Below are 20,494 nucleotides of genomic sequence, written 5' to 3'. Positions count from 1 at the left end.
GTGACCAAACCCACGCACTCAGCAGGACACACTCTCGACCCCCTCTTCACAACAGGAAACTCCATCACCGTCAGCCACATCACCGAACTCCCATGGACTGACCATTGATGCGTCCCCTTCACCTTCAGAACACCCACCATCCACAGACACCAGCACCTGCTCCCACGAAGAAACTAAACCAGAATCATTGACGACCAGCTAACCTCATCACTCAGCAACTCCACCCCAACCATCGCGGAAAACGACGACCCCAACACCGCAGCCCGAATCCTGCACAGATGGATCTCCGACAGCGCCAACACCATAGCCCCCCTTAAGAAACACAACAACACCCACATCAAGAAAGCTAGATGGTTCACCACTGAACTTCAAGATTCCAGACGCACTTAACGCCACCTCAAAAGGGCCTGGAGGAACACCAAATCCACAGAAGCCCACAACAACTTCAGAGCTGCCACCAACGCCCACCACCAACTCGTCAGAAAAACAAGGAAAAAAGCGATTGAAGACAGAATCTCCACTCATGCACACAACAGCAAAGAACTCTTCAAAAACACCAAGGAGTTCGCCCAACCCACCAGCGAGTCCACCGACATCCCTCCCTCACAAGACCTCTGCGACAAACTCAGCACCTTTTTCCACCACAAAATCAAGAGCATTTACGACAACTTCGACGAAGACAACCAACACATTGAACCCTCAACAACCACCCCCGACACCCTTAAGCCAGCGATCGACAACTGGAGAGCCCTCACCACCGAAGACACACTGAAGACGATGAAGTCAATCCGCTCCGGGGCCCCCATGGACCCCTGCCCCCACCACATTTTCAACAGAGCCGCCGACACGATCACATCCATGCTCTGCCGCACCATCAACCGCTCCCTGGCAACCGCCTCGTTCCCCGACGACTGGAAACACGCTGAGATCAACCCCCTCCTGAAGAAACCCTCGGCGGACCCCACCGACCTAAAAAAACTACAGATCCGTCTCCCTGCTCCCGTTCCCAGCTAAAGTCATTGAGAAAGCCAACAACAAGCAACTCGCCACATTCATCGAAGAGCACAACATCCTCGACTCCTCCCAATCCGGCTTCGTAAAAAACCACAGTACGGAAACCGCCCTCCTCTGCGCAGCAGACGACATCCACACCTTACTGGACAAAGGAGAAACAGAAGCCCTCATCCTACTCGACCTCTCAGCGGTGTTCAACACAGTCTCTCACCGCACCCTAATACGCAGACTCCACGATGCAGGGATCCAAGACAAGGCCCTTGACTGGATCTGCTCCATCCTCTCTGGCAGAAAGCAGCGGGTAAGACTCCCCCCTGTCCTCTCGGAACCTACACTTACCACCTGCGGAGTCCCCCAGGGGTCCTCCCTCAACCCTACGCTCTTCAACGTCTACATGGCTCCGCTCTCCCCCATCGTCAGAACCTACGGACTCAACATTGTGTCATACGCAGACGACACCCAACTAATACTCTCCCTATCCAACGAACCCAACACCGCCAGACACAACTTTCGGAAAGGCATGGAAGCCGTCGCCAAATGGATGAAAAACAGCTACCTACAACTAAACACCAACAAAACGGAAGTACTCATCATGGCCCCAAACCCCGACGCCTGGAACAACACCTGGTGGCCCCACACCCTCGGAAGCCCACCCACCCCACGGACCACGCACACAACCTGGGAATCATCCTGGACTCAGAGCTCAAAATGGACCGCCAAATCAACTCTGTCTCGTCCTCCTGCTTCCACACCCTCCGCCTCCTACGTAAGACCTTCAAATGGATCCCCCTCGAACACATAAAGACTGTCACTCACGCCCTGGTCACCAGCAGGCTCGACTACGGCAACGCACTCTATGCCGGAATAAACAAAAACCTCACCCACAAGCTACAGAACATCCATAACGTCGCCGCAAGACTGATCCTCAACCTGCCAAGACACTGCTACATCTCCCAGCCCCTGCTGGCTCCCCATCGAAGCTTGAGTCACCTTCAAGATGCTCACCCACGCTCACAAGGCCCTCCACGACACCGGACCAGCATACCTGACAGCCGACTCAAACTCCACGCACCCCAAAGGACCCTACGATCAGCCCAGCTTTCCTAAGCTCTGGTGCCCCACACCAGAAAGACCAGATCAGGTGGCCGCTCCTTCTCCTTCCTCGCGGCCAGAGCCTGGAACGCCCTACCTCTCCACCTTAGACAGACAACATCTCTCCCCATCTTCACAAGAAACCTAAAAACCTGGCTCTTCGACAGACCCACTCCTTGATGGACTGGAACCTGCAAAACCCCCCTCCCTTAGCGCCTTGAGACCTTCACGGGTGAGTAGTCGCGCTTAACAAACACCTGATTGATTGATTGATTGATTGAACATTGTGTGCTTTTTGTAATTCAAACTACCATTCCCAGAATGCATCATAACTTGCAAAATAGGCAATTGGTATAAAATGGTGAAAGCGTAGAGGGTCTAACTCTATACACCGTGACCAAGACCTGCCGGTCGAAACGCGTAGGAGGAGATGAAGTAAGAGATGGCTTGCTGAATAAATCTTTATTGAAATAACAAACCCTGGGAGAGTGCAGCATGTAAATTGCTTTGGTGGAGAATTGGAGTTCGAGGTTGGTCCAGCCTCGCCGCGCACTAGCTGTGAAACAGCGCGCCCTTCGTTTTGGACAGAATTGTTGGATATATATATGTATATAGATGTATATATATATTCACTTAAAAAACCATAGGTTTCACACACGTTATAGTTAGGAATTAGCATTTAAAAAACCTTGCAAATTCACTTAAAAAAACCATAGGTTTCACACATGTTATAGTTAGCTGGACATTTCACTCGTAAAAAACCAATGAAATTCCCCCGTTATAGTTACTTCAGATAACTATAACTCGCGTGCCCGCAATCCACTGCTCATGACGTCACATATTACATCACTCATGACATGGTCAGTGGCGTCACTCATGACATCACTGATGACATCATCCTTGTGATAGAGTGGCGGTCGCGCGAGTTATAGTTATCTGAACTAACTATAACGGGGGAATTTCATTGGTTTTTTACGAGTGAAATGTCCAGCTAACTATAACATGTGTGAAACCTATGATTTTTTAAGTGAATTTGCAAGGTTTTTTAAATGCTAATTCCTAACTATAACGTGTGTGAAACCTATGGTTTTTTAAGTGAATTTGTACGGTTTTTTAAATGCCAAGTTATGTATTTATTAAAAAAAAAATTTTCAAGGTTTTTCACCACGCGCGCACTTTGGGCGAACGGTGCGCTGTGCGCTCCGTGCACGCACCCCGAGATTTTTTTCAAAAATAAAAAAATGTTTTTTTCGCCCTTGGGGGTCCTTCTGTGACCCCCTGACAAAGGCTAGGGGGTCAGGAACTCTCTTCCGTGCCCTCTTTTCAAGATTTCCACCTTTTTTCCACCTTTCCTTTTCAGTGCGACAGACAAAATGGCGGCCGACACTTCTTGATTTCGACCGATTCGAATGTTTACTGACATCTATCAACCAATCAGAATTTCGCTCGCGCACGGCACCGTGCGCGCACGGTACGCGCATGGTGCACGCGTATAGATATTTATATGCTTTTAAATGCAATTTTCTCAGGAAATTCTGAACAGATTGACACCAGACCTGCAAAAGGCACTTCCCTGACCTGAGGACTACCTCTCTGCCAAATTTCAAGTAATTCTGTTCAGCCGTTCGGGCTGTACCTTCGACTAAAGGTCCTATGGAAAAATGCATGGGGAAAACGCGTTTTGGGACCCCCATTTTTTCTCGGCCCCCCCTTGACGAATCACCCCGAGACTTTCAGGGTAGGAGCTGAGCGGAGTGCCCCATTAGTTTTGAGAATTTCGCGAGGATTCGTCAACCGGCGCCAAAGTTATTCAAAATAGAATTTTGAGATTTCCTATGGAAACACGATCCTAACTATAACTATCTACTGGCGACCGCCAGTAGATAATATATATATACATATGTAGATATATATATACATATACATATATATATATTATATATATATATATAAACATATACATATATATATATATATTCACTGAAAAAACCATAGGTTTCACACACGTTATAGTTAGGAATTAGCATTTAAAAAACCTTGCAAATTCACTGAAAAAACCATAGGTTTCACACATGTTATAGTTAGCGGAAATTTTACTGATAAAAAACCAGTGAAATTGCCCCGTTATAGTTAGTGCTGGCAACTATAACTCACGCGACCGCAATCCTCTGCTGATGCTAATACTGTATTTAGACACTTATTTGCCCATGTCTTCTTCCATACATTTTTAGCTATACATATATTACAAATATTTTTTTTTCATAAAGACACATATGTCATCAGCAGAAGATTGCGGTCGCGTGAGTTATAGTTGCCAGCACTAACTATAACGGGGCAATTTCACTGGTTTTTTATCAGTAAAATTTCCGCTAACTATAACATGTGTGAAACCTATGGTTTTTTCAGTGAATTTGCAAGGTTTTTTAAATGCTAATTCCTAACTATAACGTGTGTGAAACCTATGGTTTTTTCAGTGAATTTGTACGGTTTTTTAAATGCTAAGTTACTTTACGCCATTCGAGGCGTGCGCGCCCACTTAACGCAGTTCGTTCCGTGCACGGTTTTTATCAACTTTAATAAGCCCTGTACATTTGGTGGCCTTCGGCCACCAAAAGCACAGGGGGTGGGGTCAATGTGGATAGTGTTTTTTTTATTTCGATTTTATAATTTCATGTTGCCAAAATTTAGTTTTTTTTACCTATTAATAAGCCCTGTACATTTGGTGGCCTACGGCCACCAAAAGCACAGGGGGTGGGGTAAGTGTGGATAGTGTTTTTTTTTATTTTATTTTTTTACCGTACGCTTACGGTAAGCGTACGGTAAGCGTACTCGGCGAAATTGCCGAAAAAAAAATAAAACCGTTTTTGCTCTTGGGGGATGTTTGGGGACTCCCTCAACATGACTGTGTGGGAGGGAGTTGTCAAAAATGCCCCGTAACATGTTTTTGGGCATCAAGTTTGAGAAATAACTCTCAATGCGAGAGACAAAATGGCGGACGCCGCTTCCTGGTTTCGGCCGATTCGAATGTTTACTAAGATCTAAGAGCCAATCAGAATCGCGCTCGCGCACGCCACCGTACGCTTACGGTAAGCGTACGGTAAGCGTACCGTAAGCGGGCTCAGATATATATATTGATTTAAAGGCTATTTTCTCAGAATTTACTGAACAGATTTACACCAAACCTACAAAAGGCACTTCCTTGACCTAGGGACTACCTCTCTGCCAAATGTCTAGTAATTCTGTTCAGCCGTTCGGGCTGTAGCTCGTTCTAAAGGTCCTATGGAAAAATGCATGGGAAAAACGCGTTTTGGGACCCCCCTTTTATCTCAGCCCCCGCTTGACGAATCCCCCCGAGACTTTCAGGGTAGGAGCGGAGCGTAGCGCCCCACCTATTTTGAGAAATTCGCGAGGATTCGTCGACCGGCGCCAAAGTTATTCAAAATAGAATGTTGAGGTTTTCCTATGGAAAAGGGGTCCTAACTATAACTACCTACTGGCGACCGCCAGTAGGTAATGTATGCATATATATATATATGTATATATATATAGGCTGTTGGCTGAAACGCGTAAGGTATATCAGTGTGTTTGCTTTTCCTCCGCATTTTGACGAATAAAGTCTGCCTGTCAAGAAGTCGGTGTTGGGCCTTTTGTGTGAGGTGGCAGTATCAAGTTACCAGGATCTCCATTCCTGGCGTCAGAGCCCGGCCTGCAGGATCGGGGGCCCCAGGTAAATTGAGTTGTTTTGGTGATATTAATTGAGGGGGCATGATCCGCTCTCAAAAGCGCCAGCACAGAGGATTTCCACAACAATTTGGCACTGTTCTGATCGAGAAAGGGAGAAGAGAGGGATGTTTCTCTCTCTGAAGGCACCGCATGATATGAAATTATTAAGGTAATGCGGAGGAACCTGCACTATGCTAAATGAAATTGCATGAAATTTGAACATTGGGACATTGCTAGAAAACGCTATTCAGCAGAATTAATGAATGTGCCATGTCGCAATGAACTTAAAAAGAACACTGCATTCTGGGGCTTGTGGTTCATTCAGCAAGCCATATGACCACTTGGACTATAATTTTAAACACACTCACCTGTGATCAAGGCTGTTGGCTGAAACGTGTAAGGTAAATCAGTGTGTTTTATTTTCCTCCGCATTTTGACGAATAAAGTCTGCCTGTCAAGAAGTCGGTGTTGGGCCTTTTGTGTGAGGTGGCAGTATCAAGTTACCAGGATCTCCATTCCTGGCGTCAGAGCCCGTCCTGCAGGATCGGGGGCCCCGGGTAAATTGAGTTGTTTTGGTGATATTAATTGAGGGGGCATGATCCGCTCTCAGAAGCGCCAGCACAGAGGATTTCCACAACAATTTGGCACTGTTCTGATCGAGAAAGGGAGAAGAGAGGGATATTTCTCTCTCTGAAGGCACCGCATGATATGCAATTATTAAGGTAATGCGGAGGAACCTGCACTATGCTAAATGAAATTGCATGAAATTTGAACATTGGGACATTGCTAGAAAACGCTATTTAGCAGAATTAATGAATGTGCCATGTCGCAATGAACTTAAAAAGAACACTGCATTCTGGGGCTTGTGGTTAATTCAGCAAGCCATATGACCACTTGGACTATCATTTTAAACACACTCACCCGTGATCAAGGCTGTTGGCTGAAACGCGTAAGGTATATCAGTGTGTTTGCTTTTCCTCCGCATTTTGAAGAATAAAGTCTGCCTGTCAAGAAGTCGGTGTTGGGCTCTTTGTGTGAGGTGGCAGTATCAAGTTACTAGGATTTCCATTCCTGGCGTCAGAGCCCGCCCTGCAGGATCGGGGGCCCCGGGTAAATTGAGTTGTTTTGGTGATATTAATTGAGGGGGCATGATCCGCTCTCAGAAGCGCCAGCACAGAGGATTTCCACAACAATTTGGCACTGTTCTGATCGAGAAAGGGAGAAGAGAGGGATGTTTCTCTCTCTGAAGGCACCGGATGATATGCAATTATTAAGGTAATGCAGAGGAACCTGCACTATGCTAAATGAAATTGCATGAAATTTGAACATTGGGACATTGCTAGAAAACGCTATTCAGCAGAATTAATGAATGTGCCATGTCGCAATGAACTTAAAAAGAACACTGCATTCTGGGGCTTGTGGTTAATTCAGCAAGCCATATGACCACTTGGACTATAATTTTAAACACACTCACCTGTGATCAAGGCTGTTGGCTGAAACGCGTAAGGTATATCAGTGTGTTTGCTTTTCCTCTGCATTTTGACGAATAAAGTCTGCCTGTCGAGAAGTCGGTGTTGGGCTCTTTGTGTGAGGTGGCAGTATCAAGTTACCAGGATTTCCATTCCTGGCGTCAGAGCCCGCCCTGCCGGATCGGGGCCCACCGGTAAATGGAGTTGTTTTGGTGATATACACAAACACTCCTTCCGGGAACCTGGAAACCCGAGGGAGGTGGCGCGCAAGCTGGCGAAGTTACCGGCACATGTAAAGCGTGAAAGTTCAAACTTCAGCGCGCTCTCAGTGACACCAATATTCAAAGGAAAAAAGGATGATTTATTTCCTCATAAATCACGACACGTTTCGGCCATCATGCAGCCTTGGTCACATTAGTGAAAGCATTTACATGGAATACATTTATACACATAAGAGTCAACAGTGTGAAAGGACTGCATCTCAATGTTCCCTACTGCGGCACACAACTGTGTCGGTCATATTGGAATGGAGATGTAAGTAGCACATAATATATATCATGCAAAATGCTGACATAGATAGGAGACACCATGTGCAGACAGTCTGTAAACAAAAATGCAATGATTGTAGATAAATTCTGTCATTAAAAAATTCATATTAACGATAATCACGGAAAAGCATATTCTGAATTGAATACATTCCCCAAGTGGGCAAATCAATTGTCAATTGGTCTTGTGTAAGTACAATACAGTGATTGTAGTAACATTTGTGTTTTTCAGATGTCGTAGAAAATCATTTGTATTCAGAATGAAAGCATATGCAGATACCGAACTTAATACATACCCCAAGCGTGTAAGTCTGTAATTCGAGACCTGGTGTCTATGCAGTAACATGCTCTGTCTCAGTCCAAAACTCTCAAATATATGTATCCAGTGACACCTGCTATATGAAGAAAACAGAACAAAAGTGCCAGAAAATATAAAAAATATATATGTGAACAGTTCTTATCTGGGGTAGGTGAGATCAAATCCAAGGAATGCTCCAAAGTGAAGAAAAGGGTAGGGAAACCAAAAGCTGAGAATCAAACCTGGTTGTCCCTTCCTTTCCTCCTGTAAGAAGAATAGAGAAAGGTTTACACACAGTTCTAACATTTGCTGACATTTGTCAATGCAGAATAACAGAGTGGTCTAAAATTCCAAGATACATTTTGAATCAGTTAAAGGGGATAATGTAAAAGAGTATATAAAGATATATACAAACTGTGAAGCATGACAAAACCCACGTCACATAAAACCTCATTCATTATATAAATGAATTGCCATTTCCTCGTCAATGTTGTGTCTGTCCGGATGGCGGGTGCCCAGGTCGATTATGTGTTTCGACTCCCTTTTTCTTAATGTAAGTTCTCTGTTGCCTCCACGAGGATTTGTGAGAACCTGCTCTACAATGAAATATGTAAGTTTGGAGCTTTCTGAATAATGGAGGGCTTCGAAATGTCATGCGACAGGGTATTGCTGATCTTTATTTCTTATAGCCTGCATGTGTTCCATGACACATTTCTTAGCCATGTGCTTGGTACTCCTCACGTACCACAGGTCGCACGGACACTCAAGTACATATATCACATGAGTGGAACAACATGTTAGAAATTGATTGATGTGAATATTGATCCCTTTGATTTTGTTAGGGTATTCTTTTCTCATTGTGCTGTTGCGACAAGCCTTGCATTGACTGCAGGGAAAAAATCCTTGCAGGGCAAAATTGTTGGGACTGGCAAATGTGGTGACATCGCTTTTGACAAGGGTGTCGCGGAGAATGCGTCCCTTGCGATACGTGACACGTGGTCTCTCTGTGATAGAATGCCCAATAACAGGGTCTTTGGTTAGAATGTCAACATTTTTGGCTAGTATCTTTTGGACATCTTTGGCATGGTTACTGTAGGTGAGGATAATTCTGGTAGTGTCATGGTCATCCTGCGTTGTAATAGTGGTGGTAGATTTGTCTTCCGGGGTGGTGGTTCTGGAAACCAAGTTGACTTTCTCCACCGCTCTGCGGAGAACCCATTTCGGGTATACTCTTTCGGCAAATCTGGTCAACATGACATTCTGTTCTTGTGTGAAGGTCTCCTCTGTACTGCAATTGCGTTTGGCCCTAAGGAGCTCCCCATAGGGCAGAGGTCTTCAAACTTTTTTTAGGTTGAGCCCCACCAGCTGAATTATTTTAGTCGGGCCCCCCCCACCAACTGACAGATATTTCTGGAATCTGGTACACTACATCAATGACTGCCATCCGCATATCCCAGGCCATATCCGGCAAATAATGTTTAGTAAACTGCATGTTTGTGAGTGGGTGTGGTTAAATGACAGAGGCTTATTAACCAGTTCAAATAAAAACTTTCCAAGATAAAATGTGCACAAATTGTTTTTACTAGGGTTTTACTTATGTAGTTGAGTCATATTGGGACAGTGCTATCTGGAACAGCCCATTCACCTCCGAAGTAATTACCCTGAGGTCAGGTAAATACCTTTCCTTCCACAGCAAGCAAGTGAAGAAAGCCTAGCACATTTATTTTAAAAAGAATGATCTCACTGGGTGCTGACATCCCTTCCTGTGATGTCCTGTGACACCAATGCGCATTGCTTATGCTAATTAGTCCCCCCACTTGGTTTTTTAGGACTTGTGCCCTGAGTGGGGGTTTAGGACACGTCAGGCTTATGTTTAAAAGAATAGAACTAATAAAAAGTGAATGATGTTGCCTATATTACTTCAGAGCAATGTTGTCTGACAGACTTTGTGGTGATCAAATGGATCTTGGTCCAGCTGCACAGTGAACTGGCAGCATTGCAATGCATGTAATACAGCGGCGACCGGCGCAGGTAAGAGCGGTGAGCAGTGGCGTAGCTAGGGGGGGGTGGTGGGGGCGGTCCGCCACAGGCGGCTCTATTTTGGGGGCAGACAAAGGCATTCAGATAAGGCTCGGCTTGCTTTCATGGACGTTCGGGGACGGGCAGAGAAGGAATAGGACTCGGGCAATGTCCTCTTCTTTTTTGTGCTGGCAGCTGTCCCCCCCTCTCTTTCTGTCTTGCTCCTCACTTACTGAAAACCGTAACTTGAAGAAACGGTTCACAACCTCCTTCCTTCTTTCATTTAGTTGCTTCCCTGTGAAATGGATCCAAAAAAGAAAAACACTCTTGCGGGAAATGCCCTTTTTCTGAAATTTTTCTATTCCAAAGTGCAGCGGGATGGAGAGAAATAGGTGGTTTTAAATATGAAAAATAAATACATAACTAAATAAAGCAAGACAGAGTGGTTGCAAAGGCCAGATTGGTTTTATTCACATCCAAACACATCAGCATCACTTTACAGACTTTGCAGTGAAGCGCTACTTTTGTTTTCTCGTCTTTCTTTGAACAGCATTGTTGTCCCCAGTTGGGGAAGTGCACCATTCCTGGAGGTACTGTAATACCTGGTTGATGGGTGGATTGGAAAACAAAATGCATAATATGGCTCTGTTTAGGGATGTGGTCTTTTTAAAGCATACTGCTTACGTTTATTAAGGATATAAGCAATGGACATTGAAACGGTTCCCTTCAGGGCCCTGTAGTCCTGTCCTTAACTTTTCAGGTAAAACCACTCGCTGATTTCTGAATAGTGAGTGAGAGATCTTTAAGGTAACCATGTTGTTTCTGCTTACATTTCACATGCTTTACTTAATCTTGCATTCCCTATGAGTGGTTGCTTTTACTTTTTTTTTTTAGGCAGCATATTACTCTTATCAAGTGCATAATTTGAATTGAGCCACATCCAAGTGTTTATAGCGGGCACAATTAGGTTGTAGCTGAAGGCAGTGAGAGTTTCTCTCAGCGGGGCAGTATGGTGTTCAGTGGGGGAGAGGATGTGGCACTGGGGAACTGGGTTCAGCCTTCATGACCAGTCCACCAGACCACTCTACTGAGGGAGCATATTCCCATGCTAGACCTTACAAGGCCCCACTAGACCTTAGAAGGCTTGATGTCTTAGCACAAGCAGGTGTACCCTAGTGGTGTCAATTGTGAGTTAACCTTGAAGGCCTGTCCACCACAATCCATACTGAAGTTCATCACCAGTCTTGCGGGCAGGCCTACGAAGCAGCACACCCTAGAGCAACAGTGATCCAGTCACTGTGACTCTGTCACTGAGGTCACATGAACCTTGAGCAGGTTAGGGCGGTGCAAACGGTGTGACCGTACTGGGTACATATTTCGGGTGGGTGCGTAGTGTTTGCAAGTATATTATGGTTTAAAAAAAACTTGCTGCCTCCTTCCTGGCCTCCAGCAATTTTCAGAAACAATAAAAATGTCATGATAACTTCGGTGATTAATGTTCTTCCTAAAGAGAGATCCGAGTTTTGTCTAGTGGAAGGGTCGACTCCTGGAAAGGTAGCATAGAGGGTTAATGTGCCTGCTGCAAAGAACATGTACCATGCAGATCACAAAGTGCACTGCTTTAATGGGGGGACCATGATGAATGGTCATTTAATGTCAGCTGTAGATGATGGATCCCTGAACAGTGTCATGTATGTGCATTGTGCTGAGGGGATTACCAGGTAATTGTTCACGCAGATCTCTGATGGATGCCACATGCGGTTTTTCTGAGTCCCCAGATAGATCATGCAGTCTGTGTGTTCTCTTTTGTACTGCCAGTCACTGGTGTATTCAACTGTGTAGCCTTCGACCGTGTCATGCATGTGCATGTAACTTGCATGATCGAGGCAACTATTAGCGGCGATACTACGTGTCTCTCGGTCCTCTTTCAAGTGCTTGCCGTCCTTTTCCCCCAGCAACCACCCCCCCCCCCCTCCAGGGGCGGCAATCTAAGGGATAGCCCGGGCGCCACAAGCTCTAGCTACGCCTCTGGCGGTGAGGCGGCAGCGGGGAAGTGGACAGATGATGGAATAGGTCAAATTAAATAAAACCTATGCGGTCAAATTAAATAAATAAATAAAACCTACTCGGTCCCCCCGCCCCACTCTACTGCCCCACCGTGCTTGCCTGCTACAGGCACGACTGATGTGTGCCCCTCCATGGAGTGGGGTCTAGGCAGAGAGTAGAAAAGACTGTTAGAGGCTGAAAGGGTTTATGGGAGATGCCCAAAGGCAGTACATAATTAATAATAATTTTTAAAAAGTAAAGATGCCAAAGCTTTTATTATGTCACTTCTGCCAGCACTGGCTCTTGCCAGGGTGGCTGTATACCGGGACTGCTGAGTCTTGAACAAACCAGCACACGCCTCCTTCTTCCTCCACCCTCTTATTTCTGACTCTTGCAGGTTGTTTTCATCCCTGCCTTATCCATTTGCCTCTGTTTTCTCAGCTTCCATGTCTTTTTTCTTTCCCCCTATTCTGCTTTGCTCTCTCTTGCTCTTGGTCAAAGTTGGATGATGAAAAAAATGAGTACTGGGGGCCACCATCTGCCAGCTCCGATATAAAGGAAGCGCTGCTCACATGTGGGGTCAGGTCAGGTATGGACTTGTTGGAAGCACAGTTCGTAAGATCGCCCTTTGCCCCAGAACCACCCTTGGTCCATTTGCCACAGCCGCCTATGTGCTGCAACGTTAATCATGTCATTTGTGTTCATTGCCTTTATGCTTCTGATTGCATTACTATATAATTGTATGTCGCATAAAGTGCAGACATTCAGTCAGGCAACAAGTGGCACTTTACAGAGGTGCTAATATAAGAAATAAATATAGGGAGTGAATTGCGTACATTGCTAGAAATACTTCCGTTCGACACAGGCATGGAAGGGCAGCTGAAATTTCCCATCATCAAACGCTCTCTTCTGCCTTTCCGCAAGACTGGGGAAACCCTACTTTTCAGGCACGTTGTTGCGAGATCACGACAAAGCATTTCTTTGTGAGAAAAATGCGACAGCTGCAAATTGTGCAAACTAGCCACGCTTGCAATTTACATAGCTGCCCATTTGCTACTGGCACAAAATGAACATTGCACAATCAGTACATGTAAATGTTAAAAAAAAGATATTGAATATTTAGGTTCAGGGCCGCATGCTCAAAGGATGTCAACCTTGTCACTGACAAGAATGGCCTTCTTCATAGTTCTCACTTTCTTTTAGTTGCCTTTCTGAGGCTCCTGGCATAATTTCCACTTGAATTCCATTCGCTTAGTCCAAATAAAATGGTAGTTGCTTAATTGATTATACTCTCTCATGTGAGGGAACATCAGCTGCCAAACCCCACAGTAGCATGAGCCAACTGCGCTTCATTTGTCCCCTAAGCCATTTGTTTTCAGCCTAATATAAAGAAAGATCTGTTTTAAAAGTGTGCTCTTTGAACGCAATGTATTAAACAAGCATGAAAATGGCTACAATGAATGTGCACTTTTGAAAGAAAACCGTGAGTGTATGGCATGCCCATACTTACCTAATTTAAAGATAAACTTTGTGCTTCCTTTCTGTGAAAAGCTGACCATCCCGGCACAGTTAATTCCCAGAGCTGAAATGTTTTGCTTTCGGTTCCACAGCACAGGAGACTCTGTGCCTCCCACTGCAGCTGAAGCATTTCAGCTCTTGGAATTGGGTTTCTTTCGAAATTGCAAAAGTATGGTTGTGCCCCATCGATTTGGAAACAGTGAAAGGTTAGATCTTGCAGTTGAGTTCGCGCCCCCCCCCTGAGATGGTGTTGCGCCCCCCTGGGGGGGCGCGCCCCACAGATTGAAGAACTCTGCCATAGGGGATGCTCCATTTTAAGTTATCTGGGTGGCTACTTAACGCATGAAGTAAACTATTACCCGCAGTGGCCTTCCTGAAAAGTCTGGTCTGTACTTTGTTATTGACAATTTCGACCTTGACATCTAAGAATTCCACTGATGTAATACTCATGTTGCCAGTTAGTTTTAAATTGATATTGTTGATGTTAAGTTTCTGTATAAACAAGTTGGCCTCAGATTCAGTGCCGTTCCAAATAATGAACAGGCCATCGATGTATCTAAGCCATATGACGACCCGTTCAAAATCCATGACAAGGGTAGGATCACTCCTGATGTCGTCCTCCCACACCCCAGAAACAGATTCGCGAAACTGGGGGCAAAACAGGTGCCCGTTGCAGTTCTTTGGGTCTGCCTATAGATATCCCCATTGAATAGGGAAAAGTTATTCTGTAGGCAGTATCGAACCATGTCTAGGAGCATGTTGGTGTGTTCAAGAAGTCATACAGGACGCTTGGATAAGTATTTGGCACATGCTTTGATGCCAACTTCATGCTCTATGATAGTATATAGTGAGTTGGCATCTAAGGTGATGAGAAGAAAAGTTGTGTGCCAAGGTATGCAGAGTATCTTAGAGAGAAAGTCTTTGGTGTCCTTAACGTAAGAGGGCAAAAGGGTGACTTCATCTCTTAAAAAGTTGTCGACATAACGTGAGACTTTCTCAAGTGCACTTCCTCTTGAGGTCTACCTGGAGGGTTGGGGGCATCCTTGTGGATTTTGGGTAGAAAGTATAGGACCGGAGGTTTGGGGAAGTCCCTCTTCAAGAAACAAAATTCTTCCCACTCCAACAAACTCCGGTCCTTCCAATCCACAAGGTGACTCCAAATACCAGTGACACAGTTCCTGTACTCCTCTCTGGTGGCTCTGGTATAAAAACAAGGGATCATTGAGTTGACGAGTGGCTTCTCTAATATATTTATCTTGATCAATTAGAACCACATTGCCCCCCTTGTCCGCGGGTCTGATGACTACCATCTCATCATTGGCCAGAGTTTTGATGGCTTCTCTCTGTGCCTTGGAAAGATTGTGTTGGAGAGGATATCCTTTCTTATCTTCAGTCTTACGCCTAAAATTCAGAAGTTGACTGGAGACCATGTCTTGGAAGGTATCTATGCTGTCATGGGGTATAGTTGGTAAAAAGGTGGATTTTGGTTTAAAGCCAGATGTCGCTGCCTTGTCATGTGCAATTTCTAGATTATTCAAAAATTCATGTATATTGACATTTTTGTTTTCTACATTTTCTTTTAAAGCATGCATAGTAATAAGGGTATCACTGTCACTGATATTCAAATCATCGTTGGGGCGCATACATTGATTGTTTTGTCTGGGTTACTCGCAGTGTTGTCCCAGGGTTTCAGATTGTGCCATTTTTTAAATTTGAGTTTACGGCAAAACTTGAAAATTTCAATGCGTGTATTTACATAGTCTAGGGGTTGAGTGGGACAGAAGGAAAGGGCAAAGCACATAGTTCTCTTTTCTAATAGATTGAGTGGTCTGTTGGATAGGTTAATGATAGTTTCATTTACCTTTGCTTCATCCATTATGAGGTTGTATTTGAGCGAGTTGATTTGTTTCCCATGCACTCCGTGTTGTTCAGATTTCCTCCACCTCTGTTGGAGTCTTTTCCTCATATTCCGTTGTCTCCCCCGCCTCTTCCCCTTCCTCTTCCCTGTTGGCTGGTGTTCTTGCTCTTGGGTTTTGGCATGACTCTTGTTGTTTGACGTCCCCGGCGTAATAGCCGGTACTCGTCTAAAAAAGTCTTTGGCCTTTGATCTGTGTTGTTGCTCGATGTCGAGCTGCCTAATGCAATTGAGGGTTGCAGGTGTGTCCAGTGCTTGTATTGGAAAAATAGAATTGCCGGTACTCTGTAACAGAGTACCTGCTTGTTTCTGAGAAGTGCCGGTACTGTCCAATTCAAAGTATAGTGTTTTTCTTGAGAAGTGGCAGTACTCTCCCGCTCAAAATAAAAAAGTGCCGGTACTCCGTACCGGACAGTACCGGCCCATTTAAAGCACTGGGTGTGTCCATGTCAGCTTCGCTGGACGTTTCCCTTGATTCGTCAGGTGATCTTGTGACCGATTCAGATGGATTTTGTGGATTAGACTCATACATGTGATCGTATTTTTTGCTATAAGTGAGGATGCGTCCTATCTCATAATCCATGCAGTCACGATGCAGTTTTTTCTGTTTCCTTAGTTTGATGTCATCTTCATAGTGACTGAGTCTTACTTTCATCTCGCCCATGTATTTTGCCACAATATCTTGCTCTTTCTCTTTGGCGATGTCTTCCTTTAGTTGTTTGATGTTGACAAGAGTTGCCTCTCTGTCCTTCCGTGCGTATTTTATAAGTATTTGCATTATCATTCTTGAACTCTTGGCAGAATTCTGCACCCATTCTTACAGCATGGCTGTGGTGTCTTTGTCCCTTCCATGGGGCTCTCAGAAATAGAGTACTCACCACCACCCGTCTGTCTGTGTTATCTTCCATGGTGGTATTGATGATACAGTTAATGATTGTCACTCACTTGTACCCAAAAATGCACAATTCCTTTGTAATTGGTGTCACCCTCGATATTTAACAAGTTCCTCCTGCTGTTTAGATTGAGTATAAAGTATAATCCATAAAAGTCCACAGAAGTTCACGCAAATTGTCGTGAAAGCACACGGCGAGTATTGGATAACTTATAAATCAAGAAGAGCATACATTTTGTGAAAATGCCCTGATAGTGTTATCCCCGCGGTGTGCCAGAACAGACTGACGACAATCAGAGCCGCTCGCGCACTGAACATTCAGCCGCGGTGCAGTCCTCGGCGTACAAGGATGCCGAGAACGCCCCGCTCTGCCGAAAGTCAAAACCCTCACCTTCTGAGACGCGCAGCTCCGTTCCTCGTTACTGCGTGATGCCGGTAATTCAGCAGGAAAACAGCCGGTCTCCTTTATCCAAAGACAGTTCCCTCCGTCCAAATCCAAATACACAAACACTCCTTCCGGGAACCTGGAAACCCGAGGGAGGTGGCGCGCGAGCCGGCGGAGTTAACGGCACATGTAAAGCGTGAAAGTTCAAAATGCAGCGCGCGCTCAGTGACACCAATATTCAAAGGAAAAAAGGATGATTTATTTCCTCATAAATCACAACGCGTTTCGGCCGTCATGCAGCCTTGGTCACATTAGCGAAAGCCTTTACATGGAATACATTTATACACACAAGAGTCAACCTTGTGAAAGGACTGCATCTCAATGTGCCTTAATGCAGCACACAACTGTGTCGGCCATTTGGAGTGGAGATGTAAGTAGCACATAATATATATCATGCAAATTGCAAAATGTTGACATAGATAGGGGACACCATGTGCAGACAGTATGTAAACAACAATGCAATGATTGTAGATAAATTCTGTCATTAAAAAATTCATATTAACGATAATCACGGAAAAAGCATATTCTGAATTGAATATATATATATATATATATATATATATATATATATATATTACCTACTGGCGGTCGCCAGTAGGTAGTTATAGTTAGGACCACGTTTCCATAGGAAATCCGCAACATTCTATTTTGAATAACTTTGGCGCCGGTCGACGAATCCTCGCGAATTTTTCAAAATAGGTGGGGCGCTCCGCTCCGCTCCTACCCTGAAAGTCTCGGGGGGATTCGTCAAGCGGGGGCTGAAATAAAAGGGGGGTCCCAAAACGCGTTTTTCCCATGCATTTTTCCATCGGACCTTTAGACAGGGCTACAGCCCGAACGGCTGAACAGAATTACTAGAAATTTGGCAGAGAGGTAGTCCTCAGGTCAAGGAAGTGCCTTTTGTAGGTTTGGTGTAAATCTGTTCAGTAGATTCTGAGAAAATAGCCTTTAAATCAATATATATATCTGAGCCAGCTTACGGTGCGCTTACGGTACGCTTACCGTACGCGTACGGTGGCGTGCGCGAGCGCGATTCTGATTGGCTCTTAGATCTTAGTAAACATTCGAATCGGCCGAAACCAGGAAGCGGCGGCCGCCATTTTCTCTCTCGCACTGAGAGTGATGTTTAAAATATAAAGCACAAAAACATGTAAAGGGGCTGTTTAGACAGCTCCCACACACATAGCCATGTTGAGGGAGTCCCCAAAGATCCCCCAAGGCCAAAAACGGAATTTTTATTTTTTCGGTAATTTCGCCGATTACGCTTACCGTACGCGTACGGTAAAAAATTATAAAAAAAAAAAAATTATCCACACTCTCCCCACCCCGTGTGCAATTGGTGCCCGAAGTGCACCAATTTTGCATGGCTTATTATTAATGAGATAAACTAAAATTTTTAAAAAAAAATTATAAAAAAAAAAATTATCCACACTCTCTCCACCCCGTGTGCAAATGGTGCCCGAAGGGCACCATTTGTGCATGGCTTATAATATATACGAAAAATTAAAATATTACCTTTCAAAACGAAGTGCATCATATGTCCTCCATGTGCGCACGGTGCGCGAAGCGCATCGTGCGTACATGGCCCATCTAGCGTAACGTGGGCACGCGGTGCGCGTAGCGCACCGCATGCCCACCGTGCGTGCACGGCACTAACTGCGTAAAGTGGGCGCACGGTGCGCGAAGCGCACCGTGCGCGCACGGAACGAACTGCGTTAAGTGGGCGCGCACGCCACGAATGGCGTAAAGTAACTTAGCATTTAAAAAACCGTACAAATTCACTGAAAAAACCATAGGTTTCACACACGTTATAGTTAGGAATTAGCATTTAAAAAACCTTGCAAATTCACTGAAAAAACCATAGGTTTCACACATGTTATAGTTAGCGGAAATTTTACTGATAAAAAACCAATGAAATTCCCCCGTTATAGTTAGTGCAGGCAACTATAACTCACGCGACCGCAATCTTCTGCTGATGACATATGTGTCTTTATGAAAAAAAAATATTTGTAATATATGTATAGCTAAAAATGTATGGAAGAAGACATGGGCAAATAAGTGTCTAAATACAGTATTAGCATCAGCAGATGATTGCGGTCGCGTGAGTTATAGTTGCCTGCACTAACTATAACGGGGGAATTTCATTGGTTTTTTATCAGTAAAATTTCCGCTAACTATAACATGTGTGAAACCTATGGTTTTTTCAGTGAATATATATATATATATATATATATATATTACCTACTGGCGGTCGCCAGTAGGTAGTTATAGTTAGGACCACGTTTCCATAGGAAATCCGCAACATTCTATTTTGAATAACTTTGGCGCCGGTTGACGAATCCTCGCGAATTTTTCAAAATAGGTGGGGCGCTACGCTCCGCTCCTACCCTGAAAGTCTCGGGGGGATTCGTCAAGCGGGGGCTGAGATAAAAGGGGGGTCCCAAAACGCGTTTTTCCCATGCATTTTTCCATAGGACCTTTAGACACAGCTACAGCCCGAACGGCTGAACAGAATTACTTGAAATTTGGCAGAGAGGTAGTCCTCAGGTCAAGGAAGTGCCTTTTGCAGGTCTGGTGTAAATCTGTTCAGTATTTCCTGAGAAAATAGCATTTAAAAGCATATATATATGTGGGCGGAGCCTAACCACACATCTCATCCTGAGATCTGATTGGCTGTCAGCACTTCATCCAAGAAGTGTTGGCAGCCATCTTGGGACCAATATACATGATAGCACCTCATTAAAAAGCATTGCAGTTAATAGAAGGTTTTAAGACTTTAGTTACATTATAAATCATTTGTTGATGGTACCATACTCATTTTAGGAATTGTGGTATGTTCTAAGGTGATTTCACCATGTGAAAAAGCCTTCTGCTGGGATATCATGATTGAGAGAAAAATATTTTCTCATGCTTTTACCACAGAGGTTTGGAAGGTGATCTATAGGCTAAAATGAGAGCTTATTTTCTGTAAATTCACATTATCTTTCTCAGTCATGTGAGAATGAAGTCTGACATTCTCAGTAAAACATGTACATCCAACAAGGGCAGAGACTGTCAGTTGATTCCTTTGTGTTCTACTGCAGCTTCCCAGAGTGTTCCAAAGAACTACTAGAGCGCTAACAGTCCTACTTATGATAAACGTATGGCACACCTGAAGCCATCTTGCTTGGATTAAAGTGGTAACTCTTAAAACATTTAATTTAAAAAGGAACACAATGAGGGGGTTCATTTTTCCATAAAAAGTATGATTAGTGCTGCAGAAAGAAAAATTAGGGCACATTTTGAGTGACTTCTCAAATCCTCTTCTATTTCATTAAAAAATTCTGACATGCAGACTGAAACATGCACTTTCAATACCAGCAGCAGTTTTCCCTGGTGAGCAGTAGCTTTACTACAGTGATCTAATGAGCAAAAAGAGTGCTAACATTCTGAATTTATGGCAAATGTGTGACACATCTGAATGCCTTCTTGATGGAATCAAAGTAAAAAACTGAAAGTATTTCCTACTGAGGAGACTG

The sequence above is a fragment of the Triturus cristatus genome, chromosome 7 (assembly GCF_964204655.1).
Source record: "Triturus cristatus chromosome 7, aTriCri1.1, whole genome shotgun sequence".
Classification (NCBI taxonomy): domain Eukaryota; kingdom Metazoa; phylum Chordata; class Amphibia; order Caudata; family Salamandridae; genus Triturus; species Triturus cristatus.
Note: the sequence above shows the minus strand (reverse complement) of the source record.